We start from the raw sequence: 9,119 nt of genomic DNA on the forward strand, positions 1-9,119 counted from the left end.
TGGGTAGGGAAGATCCCTTGGAGAAGGATATGGCAACACACTCCAGTATTCTTGCCTGAAAAATTCCATGGACAGAGAAGCCTGCAAACTACATGCATAGGCTGGCAGTTTCAAACAGTATATAATAAGCAATTCTGAAAATAATCAATTCAATAAATGCTTATTAAACACCTCCTATGTGCCAGGCATCAGTTCCTAGGAATACAGCAGAGAACAACAGGTATCTTCTTTGAGATTATTTAAGATCAGAAAATGACAGGTGTACGGCAGAGACTTATACTGAGTAATAGGAGAAGGAATAAAGACATTTTAAGATATTCCCTGGCCATTTAATCTTAAGATGTCTTTATTCCTTCCCCTATTACTCAGTATAAGTCTCTGCAGTACACTTGTCATTTTCTTATCTGAATGACAGAAAGGAGCAGAATATCCTCCAGGCAGAGGGAAAAGTTCATGTGTAGGCCCTAGGGTCAGAAGGTGCTTGGACCAAAAGAATGTTTCCTGTGATGAGAGTTTGGTGGGCAAAGGAGTGAGAGAGGCAGCAAAGCAGTTGGAGAACTCGCCAGGAGCTGGATCTTCTGTTTCACATTTCCGTGGAAGGAGTTTTGTTCTAATTTCAATGAGAAACCGCTAAAGGAAATGTGTGTGCGTGTGTACCAGTTTCCAAATTTGTTGAAGTTTGGGATTTCATGTTTAAAACTTTCTATGGTCTATGGAAAAGTAACATTCCAATCCAAAAAGTGTAAAAGAGAAGTGAAGAGATGGTCAGGAGAAGGTGGAACTCACATAGCAAAGGGTCAAACTGGAAAAGAATGGAACTTATAAAATACTGGACTTCAAGTGATAAAGGACAACATTTAGAGATGCTGTTACCAGAGGTTGCTCAACATGTATTGTGGGCTTCTTATTTTTGCATAATCCAATTCCAGCTTAAATGACAGAGGAAAGAATTACTTTCTATCAGAAAACTTTAAAAGCCTTTCTTACTGTCACACCGAAGAGTGTGTGTGTCCTGTAATGAAACTGAAAATAAGATGTGATTCGTTAGCGAGACAAAGAAGTGTAGCATCACATTCTTAGCCAGAATTGTAAAGAACATTTTGAAAGGAAAAATGTATTCAAACAGAAATCCATTGAATATACCAAAAGGTTTCATAATGCTTATTCATTTTAGACATTGGAAACTTTACTTCTAGGAATTTATCTTAAGGAAGAGATCTTAAATCTGTGTAAACATTTACCAGTAAGTATGTTCAACAGTTTTGTAAAACTAATAAAAATTTGGAAACCTTCTAAATATCCAGTAATGGGACAATGGTTAAATAAATACTCTAAGCAACGCAATGCTAAGATTTTTTTTCCATAAAGTATGGTTAAGTGAAAAATATGACATTTTCCAATTAGTGATGGTTATAAGCAAACAAATTAGGTAAAAAAATAACATCTGTACTTTATTTCTAGTTCTGAGATTGTATATTAAAAACTCAGGAAGGAAACTTTTCCAAAATGTTAACAGTGGTTATTTCTAAGAGACTACTCCTACTACTACTAAGTCACTTCAGTCGTGTCTAACTCTGTGCTGGATAACAGAAAATTTTAAATTTTCTTCTTTTTATTTTTCTCCTTTTTAATTTATTTTATGAAATTTCTAATGCAAATATAAGTAAAAATTAATAGAAATTTATTAATCAAAAATTAATTAATAAAAATAGCTGAAGATTTACCTACTGCTTACCATGCTCTAAATGCTTTATTTTATCATAAGTAAGTTGATTTAATGCTTACAATCATTTTTTGAAACAGGTAATCCCATTTAGTGTTGACAAAATTGAAGCACAGAGATGTTAGTAATACACCCAAATCACACATCTAGCAAAGATTGATGCTGGGTTTAGAATCCCAGGCATTTGGATACTATGCTTCTTGCAAATAGCTAAACATAAATAGTTTGTCTGTTACCAGACACAGAATGAGAACTGTTTCTTCAGCTTCATTGTTGAGAGTTTGTCACCAGCTCCTTAGTGAGGAGTGGCTCAAGATTACATGTCATCTATTACCAATTCTATAGAACGTGGATTTTCTTATGGAATACAAATTCTAACATTTTCTATGAGCCTCTCAGATTTTTTGATTAAACACATCTCATTTGTAGGTACTTAGACAAGAGGCCACCTGACCTGCCTCTTGACAAACCTATATGCAGGTCAGGAAGCAACAGTTAGAACTGGACATGGAACAACAGACTGGTTCCAAAGAGGAAAAGAAGTACATCAAGGATGTATATTGTCACCCTGCTTATTTAACTTATACGCAGAGTACAAGATGAGAAATGTTGGGCTGGAAGAAGCACAAGCTGATATCAAGATTGCCGGGAGAAATATCAATAACCTCAGATATGCAGATCACACCACCCTTATGGCTGAAAGTGAAAGAGGAGAGTGAAAAAGTTGGCTTCGAGCTCAACATTCAAAAAACAAAGATCATGGCATCTGGTCCCATCACTTCGTGGGAAATAGATGGGGAAACAGTGGAAACAGTGTCAGACTTTAGTTTTTGGGCTCCAAAATCACTGCAGATGGTGATTGCAGCCATGAAATTAAAAGATGCTTACTCCTTAGAAGGAAAGTTATGACCAACCTAGGTAGCATATTAAAAAGCACAGATATTACTTTCCAACAAAGGTCCGTCTAGTCAAGGCTATGATTTTTCCAGTGGTTGTGTATGGATGTGAGAGTTGGACTGTGAAGAAAGCTGAGCACCGAAGAATTGATGCTTTTGAACTGTGGTGTTGGAGAAGACTCTTGAGAGTCCCTTGGACTGCAAGGAGATCCAACCAGTTCATCCTAAGGGAGATCAGTCCTGGATATTCATTGGAAGGACTGATGTTGAAGCTGAAACTCCAATACTTTGGCCACTTCATGCGAAGAGTTAACTCACTGGAAAAGACCCTGATGCTGGGAGGGATTGGGGGCAGGAGGAGAAGGGGACGACAGAGGATGAGATGGCTGGATGGCATCACTGACTTGATGGACATGAGTTTGAGTGAACTCTGGGAGTTGGTGATGGTAGGGAGGCCTGGCGTGCTGAGATTCATGGGGTCACAAAGAGTCGGACACAAATGAGCGACTGAAGTGAACTGAGACAAGAGGCTTATATCAGACTTCATGAGTCAAGATTCTGATGTCTCTCCAATGAGAAAAACCAGGTAAGCTTATTTTGCATAATGTCTTTAGACTCTAATTTCACTGGATTTGCAATGGACTATTCCCCTTCCACTTATTGTGGCCTTGTGTCAGATGGCTTGGACTGGCCTTTGTCATGCACACCTTTTATACAGTTAGACTATATTTTAGCAAAAAGAGGACACAATAAGAAACATGAAAAAGTAGACTTTATACTAGGAATGAAACTGGAATAAGATGTCAAATGAGACTGTGATGAGAACTGCCCATAACTATGACACTAGCATGTATCACGTAACAGATATAATTTTTATTATTAATTGAAGTATGCTGATTTATAATATTGTATTAGTTTCAAGTTTATAGCAAAGTGATTCAGTTATATATATTAATATATGTATGCTGCTGCTGCTTAGTCGCTTCAGTCGTGTCCAACTCTGTGCGACCCCATAGACGGCAGCCCACCAGGCTCCCCCGTCTCTGGGATTCTCCAGGCAAGAACACTGGAGTGGGTTGCCATTTCCTTCTCCAATGCATGAAAGTGAAAAGTGAAAGGGAAGTCGCTCAGTTGTGTCCAACTCTTAGCAACCCCATGGACTGCAGCCTACTAGGCTCCTCCATCCATGGGATTTTCCAGGCAAGAGTACTGGAGTACGGTGCCATTGCCTTCTCCAAATATATGTATAGATAGAAGGACCTACTATATAGCACAGGGAACTATATTCAATATCTTGTAATAAGCTATAATGGAAAAGAATCTGAAAAGAATATCTATTAATATCTAATATATGTATCAGATCAGATCAGATCAGTCGCTCAGTCCTGTCCGACTCTTTGCGACCCCATGAATCACAGCACGCCAGGCCTCCCTGTCCATCACCAACTCCCAGAGTTCACTCAGACTCACGTCCGTCGAGTCAGTGATGCCATCCAGCCATCTCATCCTCTGTCGTCCCCTTCTCCTCCTGCCCCCAATCCCTCCCAGCAGCAGAGTCTTTTCCAGTGAGTCAACTCTTCGCATGAGGTGGCCAAAGTACTGGAGTTTCAGCTTCAGCATCATTCCTTCCAAAGAAGATAGATATTAATAGATATTCTTTTTCAGATTCTTTTCCATTATAGCTTATTACAAGATATTGAATATAGTTCCCTGTGCTATATCGTAGGTCCTTGTTGTTTATCTATTTTATATATAGTGGTGTTTATCTGTCAACTCCATACTCCTAATTTATTACCTGTGCCTTTCCCCTCTAATAACCTTAAGTTTATTTTCTTTGCCTGTGAGTCTGTTTCATGAAATCAATTTTATTAGTAAGTGCTTGCTCAGTGCATATAATGTCTGTGAGTCTGTTTCATACAGCAGCAGCAGCAAGTGCATATAATACAGGTAATCCCCCCTACTCAAAGCCGTCTGTGAGACGGGTGCCATCTTTCCCCTGCTCACACAGAGAGAGGTAAATTGCCCGAGGCCACGCAGCCAGGCCCAGCCACTCATCACAAGCCTACTTTTGCTTCTGCAAAAGCAAACGGCATCTTTCACAGCCAGCACGCTATCTTTCTGTTCCTTCTTCAAATAGAAATCCTTAAAGTACTATTTTCATTATTGTTTTACTTCTACTAAGTGATAAAGAAATGAAAGATTTTCTTTCTGTGGGCTTTCGATGCTCTTTGTGAGAGACCTTTACCCTCCTATTATTAAAACTCTTTGCTGAAATGTTATGTGTTCCTTCAGCTGCCCCTGGGGATTCATGATCCTGAGTTGCACTGGCAGAGAACGTGATGGTTCACTGTACGGGGCTCTGGGAATAGGCCGATCATCGTGAAATGATTTCAGTAGCCACTGAGTCAGGATGGCTGGAAGCCTTTGGAATCTGACAAATTCACACCCTTCTTTATTCACCTGTCACTGTGTTTTACTCTGGGTGTTCCTGGGCAAAAGGGCTGACAGCCCTGTTACTTTGGTGTCTGAACGTGACTGAGTAACAGGGCTGTCAGCCCTTTTGCTCAGGAACACCCAGAGTAAAGCACAGTGACAGGTAAATAAAGAAGGGCGTGGTTTTCTTGTGTTTGCATCTGTGTCTAGCCTGTCAGCATCTGAGGCGGCCTCTGGAAGAGCCTGCCATCGTCAGAGGACTGGGCTCACTCTTGGCCAGCTGGGAGATCAGAGCCATGTTTCGGTCACAGCCCTTCTGTCTCTGCCAGCTGCTTGCCAGAAATCCTTAACTGGTTGTCAGCAGTTATGCTCTGGCCCTTCAGATTGGACACTCCCATTTGGACGCATCATCACTTCAGTTTGGGTCATTTTTCAACTAGTTTTAAACATGGCACCTTTTTCCCATTGGCATTCTATACTGACTTCCATTCTCCTGTCTTGAAAAAGACACTCCCTTTCACCTTGCTGTTTAGCACACATTCTGTGTGTTACAGTGTTTATAACCTCACTTTCAGTGTTGCCTTTCTCTTCTATCCCATTCTTCAATGAATTATAATGCATCTTTAAAGGATATTCACTTTTCCCCTTAAAACAACAACAAAAAAATCAGTTTTCATTTTACAAAATCAAAGGGGTGAAAAAGAGAAAATGAAACTTATGTGCAATTAAGGTGCCCAGAGATTATTGCTATTGTCATTATGCAAGTGTCTTCCCTTTGTATTGGTGTCTGGGTCCTATACTTTATAGGCAGAGGTATGCTTACAGCTGAACAGCAATGAAAATTGCCTTCAAAATTTGCCTGCTGGTGAAAGAAGGTGGACATGTTTGTTTGAGATAATTGTTGTTTTGTTTAGGCTAATGCTAATTTTTCCCCTTTAAAGAAGTTATAACATGCATCCATTATAGTACACAAATATTCAGTGCATAATTGGTCTTGCATATGTATATACCTGTGTAATAAGCCCCCAAGATTAAGACAGAATGTCTTCAGCACCCTTCACCTAAGAAGATCCCCTCATGGCCCATCTCAGTCAATAACCCCTCTTCCCTAAGAGGACTGTTCTGATCCTTATCACCTTAAATTAGTTTTGTCACTTCTTGAACTTTTTATAAATGGAGTCATCCAGTCATTCCTTTGGTGTCTGATTTCTTTTGCTTAATATTATGTCTGTAAAAGTCATCCATGTTGTTGCATGAACAGTAGTTAGCTCTTTAGAAAAAACTGGCTGCATAGTATTCCTTGTCTGAATACACTGCCATTGATTTTGTTGATGAACATTCTGGATTGTTTCCACTTTTAGGCTTCGATGAATAGAGATGCTATTTTGATTAAAGGTGAGACCTTTGTAGTGATTGCATTGTTGCCCAACTTCTCCCTCTGCCCAATCCAGCTCTCTTTCCTCCCAATCCCATTACCAATTTTGAAGGACTCCTTAATAATCTTTTCTGCTGCTGCTGCTAAGTCACTTCAGTCGTGTCCGACTCTGTGTGACCCCATAGACGGCAGCCCACCAGGCTCCCCCGTCCCTGGGATTCTCCAGGCAAGAACACTGGAGTGGGTTGCCATTTCCTTCTCCAATGCAGGAAAGTGAAAAGTGAAAGTGAAGTTGCTTAGTCGTGTCTGACTCTTAGCGACCCCAGGGACTGCAGCCTGCCAGGCTCCTCTGTCCATGGGGTTTTCCATGCAAGAGTACTGGAGTGGGGTGCCATTGCCTTCTCCAAATAATCTTCTCTAATGGTGTTAATTCCATTTCACAGTTCACTTTCTGAAAACCTGACCCTTAACAGCAGCTTTGATGAATGTGTTATGTTATGTCATGTTGTTGGTGCTGGTTTTTTTTTTCCTCTAAGACTTGAAAATGCTGAACCTTAGAAGTCAAGTTTTCATAAGGTCCTGGTCATAAAAGGGACATAACTTGACATACCAGGTGCACTGTCAGATTGAATGTCATGGTGAAAAGTAATTTCCCAAGCACAGATGAGAATTCTTTAGATTTTTAGGCAAAAGCTTCATGTAAAATGAGAAAAGTGGTGTTGTAGGAGGTGTCATCTGGCTTTGACATACAAAATGAATTGAGAAGAAATCTTTTCTGGACAATTACAAAAGTTCTGACATAAGGAAGCAATAATCATGGAGGGAGGAATGGATGGAAGGACCTTTGTGAAGGAAAGAGATCCAGCTTGAGGCATTGAGACTGTGTGTAGACTTGTCAGCGCAGAGGATGGGGAAATTAACGATGTCACCGTGCTCTGAATTCAAATGGCTGGGATTGCATTTCTCGTTCCATTCATCTGGGCTTTGGGAAAGAGGAAAGAAGAGGGTAAAGGAGCATACTTTTGAAAAAAAGAAAAAGCATGTATGTGGATAAGAAGATGCAGGGTTTAGGACATGCAGTTGGAACCATTTTATTCCATCAAAGAATAAAGATACGGGCCTTTTATGTACATGGGGATTCAAAAAAAGAGGGATAAAGACCTGAAGGTCATACCATATGTCAGTTATCTATTGCTGCGTAACAGGTTACCCCAAGACTTATCAGCTGGTAAAAGACAAGATTTTTCTTAGTTCACAGATCCTGTGGATCAGGAATCCAACTTAACTGGGTTTCTCATGGGGCGACCATCATCTCAAGGCTTAACTGGGAAGGATTTGCTTTCAAGATCACTCACATGTCTGTTGGCAAGATTCATTTCCATATGGGTTGTTGGGCTAAGTTTCAGTTCCTTGTGAGCTCTTGACCACCATCAGTTGGTTTCCAGCTGGCCCTCTCCACAGGGCAACAGACAGCAATGCTAACAGGGGATCGTGAGAAAGATGCAAGTCAGACTTCTTTGTAACTTGATCATGGAAATGACATCCCATCACCTTTGTTATATTCTGCTTGTTACGAGTGAGTCCCTAGGTTCTGCATGTACTCATGGAAAGCGGGGATAACAAAGTGTGGGTCCAAGGAGGCAAGGATCATTGGGAACCCTGCCAAAAGCTGCCTACCACATCTAGATAAAGTAATATTGGAGGACATGGTGCTGATACACTATGAAGAGACTCTCCAAGCATTTTTGACTTCTTATAACTTTGTAATTAGGAACTTCCAGAAGAGCATTAGAAACATTTTCCTTCGATAGAAGGTCATATGTCAGTGGAGGTGTTTTGGACGTTTATTAGTGCACTAAGTAACCTGATTTGAAAAGTGAACTGTGCGATACTATAAAATATCAAACACTTTTCTAGCAAAAGCATATTACCTTTAATTACACTGATTTAAAGCTGTTAATATTTTTGTCAGAAATAATTTTTAAATGGATGTGTCAAGGTAAAAACAGCAGTTGTCAAGTGAAGAAAGAAGTAATTTGTGCCTGTGCTGTCTGTCTTATGAGCAATTGAGTCTTTAAATACTGAGCATTTGTGCTTACCATTTCTTTTCTAGAAAGCCTTCTGACAGTGAGGGATTCAAACTGCTGGAATGCTATTGTTTGTGGTAAATATTTGTCCTATGACTAGGGAATTAAATTTGGTTTCTACCCTGTAATATAGACAAAAGCATCACTAAGAAGTGAAAGCATTTAAGCAATTCACCAATTGGTCAAACACATAGCATAAGCAAAGCACTCTGGGTGATTACAGAGTGGAATAATAATAACAATAATGATGACTACTCTTTGATGAGAGCAAATCAGGTGACTTAAAGCCCTTGAAAAGGCTTGAATTCTATTTGCAGTCTTTTTAAGCTATTAATTTCTTTAGCAAGTCTTTGTTATTGGGCAGTGAAAAGGAGGGCTTTTGCTTCACCTCTATGGCAGGGTTTCATAGTAGTGGCTTTATTGACATTTTGAGTTACGTAATTCTTTGTTGTAGGGGGTGGCAGGGCTGTCCTGTGCACTGTAAGATGTTGAGCAGCATTCCTGGCTTCTACCCACTGGATGCCAATAGCTTTGCTCCTCCCACCCAAGTTGTGACAATGAAATATATTTCCAGACATTGCCAGGTGTACCTGGGGGTGGAAGGA

The sequence above is a fragment of the Bubalus bubalis genome, chromosome 21 (assembly GCF_019923935.1).
Source record: "Bubalus bubalis isolate 160015118507 breed Murrah chromosome 21, NDDB_SH_1, whole genome shotgun sequence".
NCBI classification, from domain to species: Eukaryota; Metazoa; Chordata; class Mammalia; order Artiodactyla; family Bovidae; genus Bubalus; species Bubalus bubalis.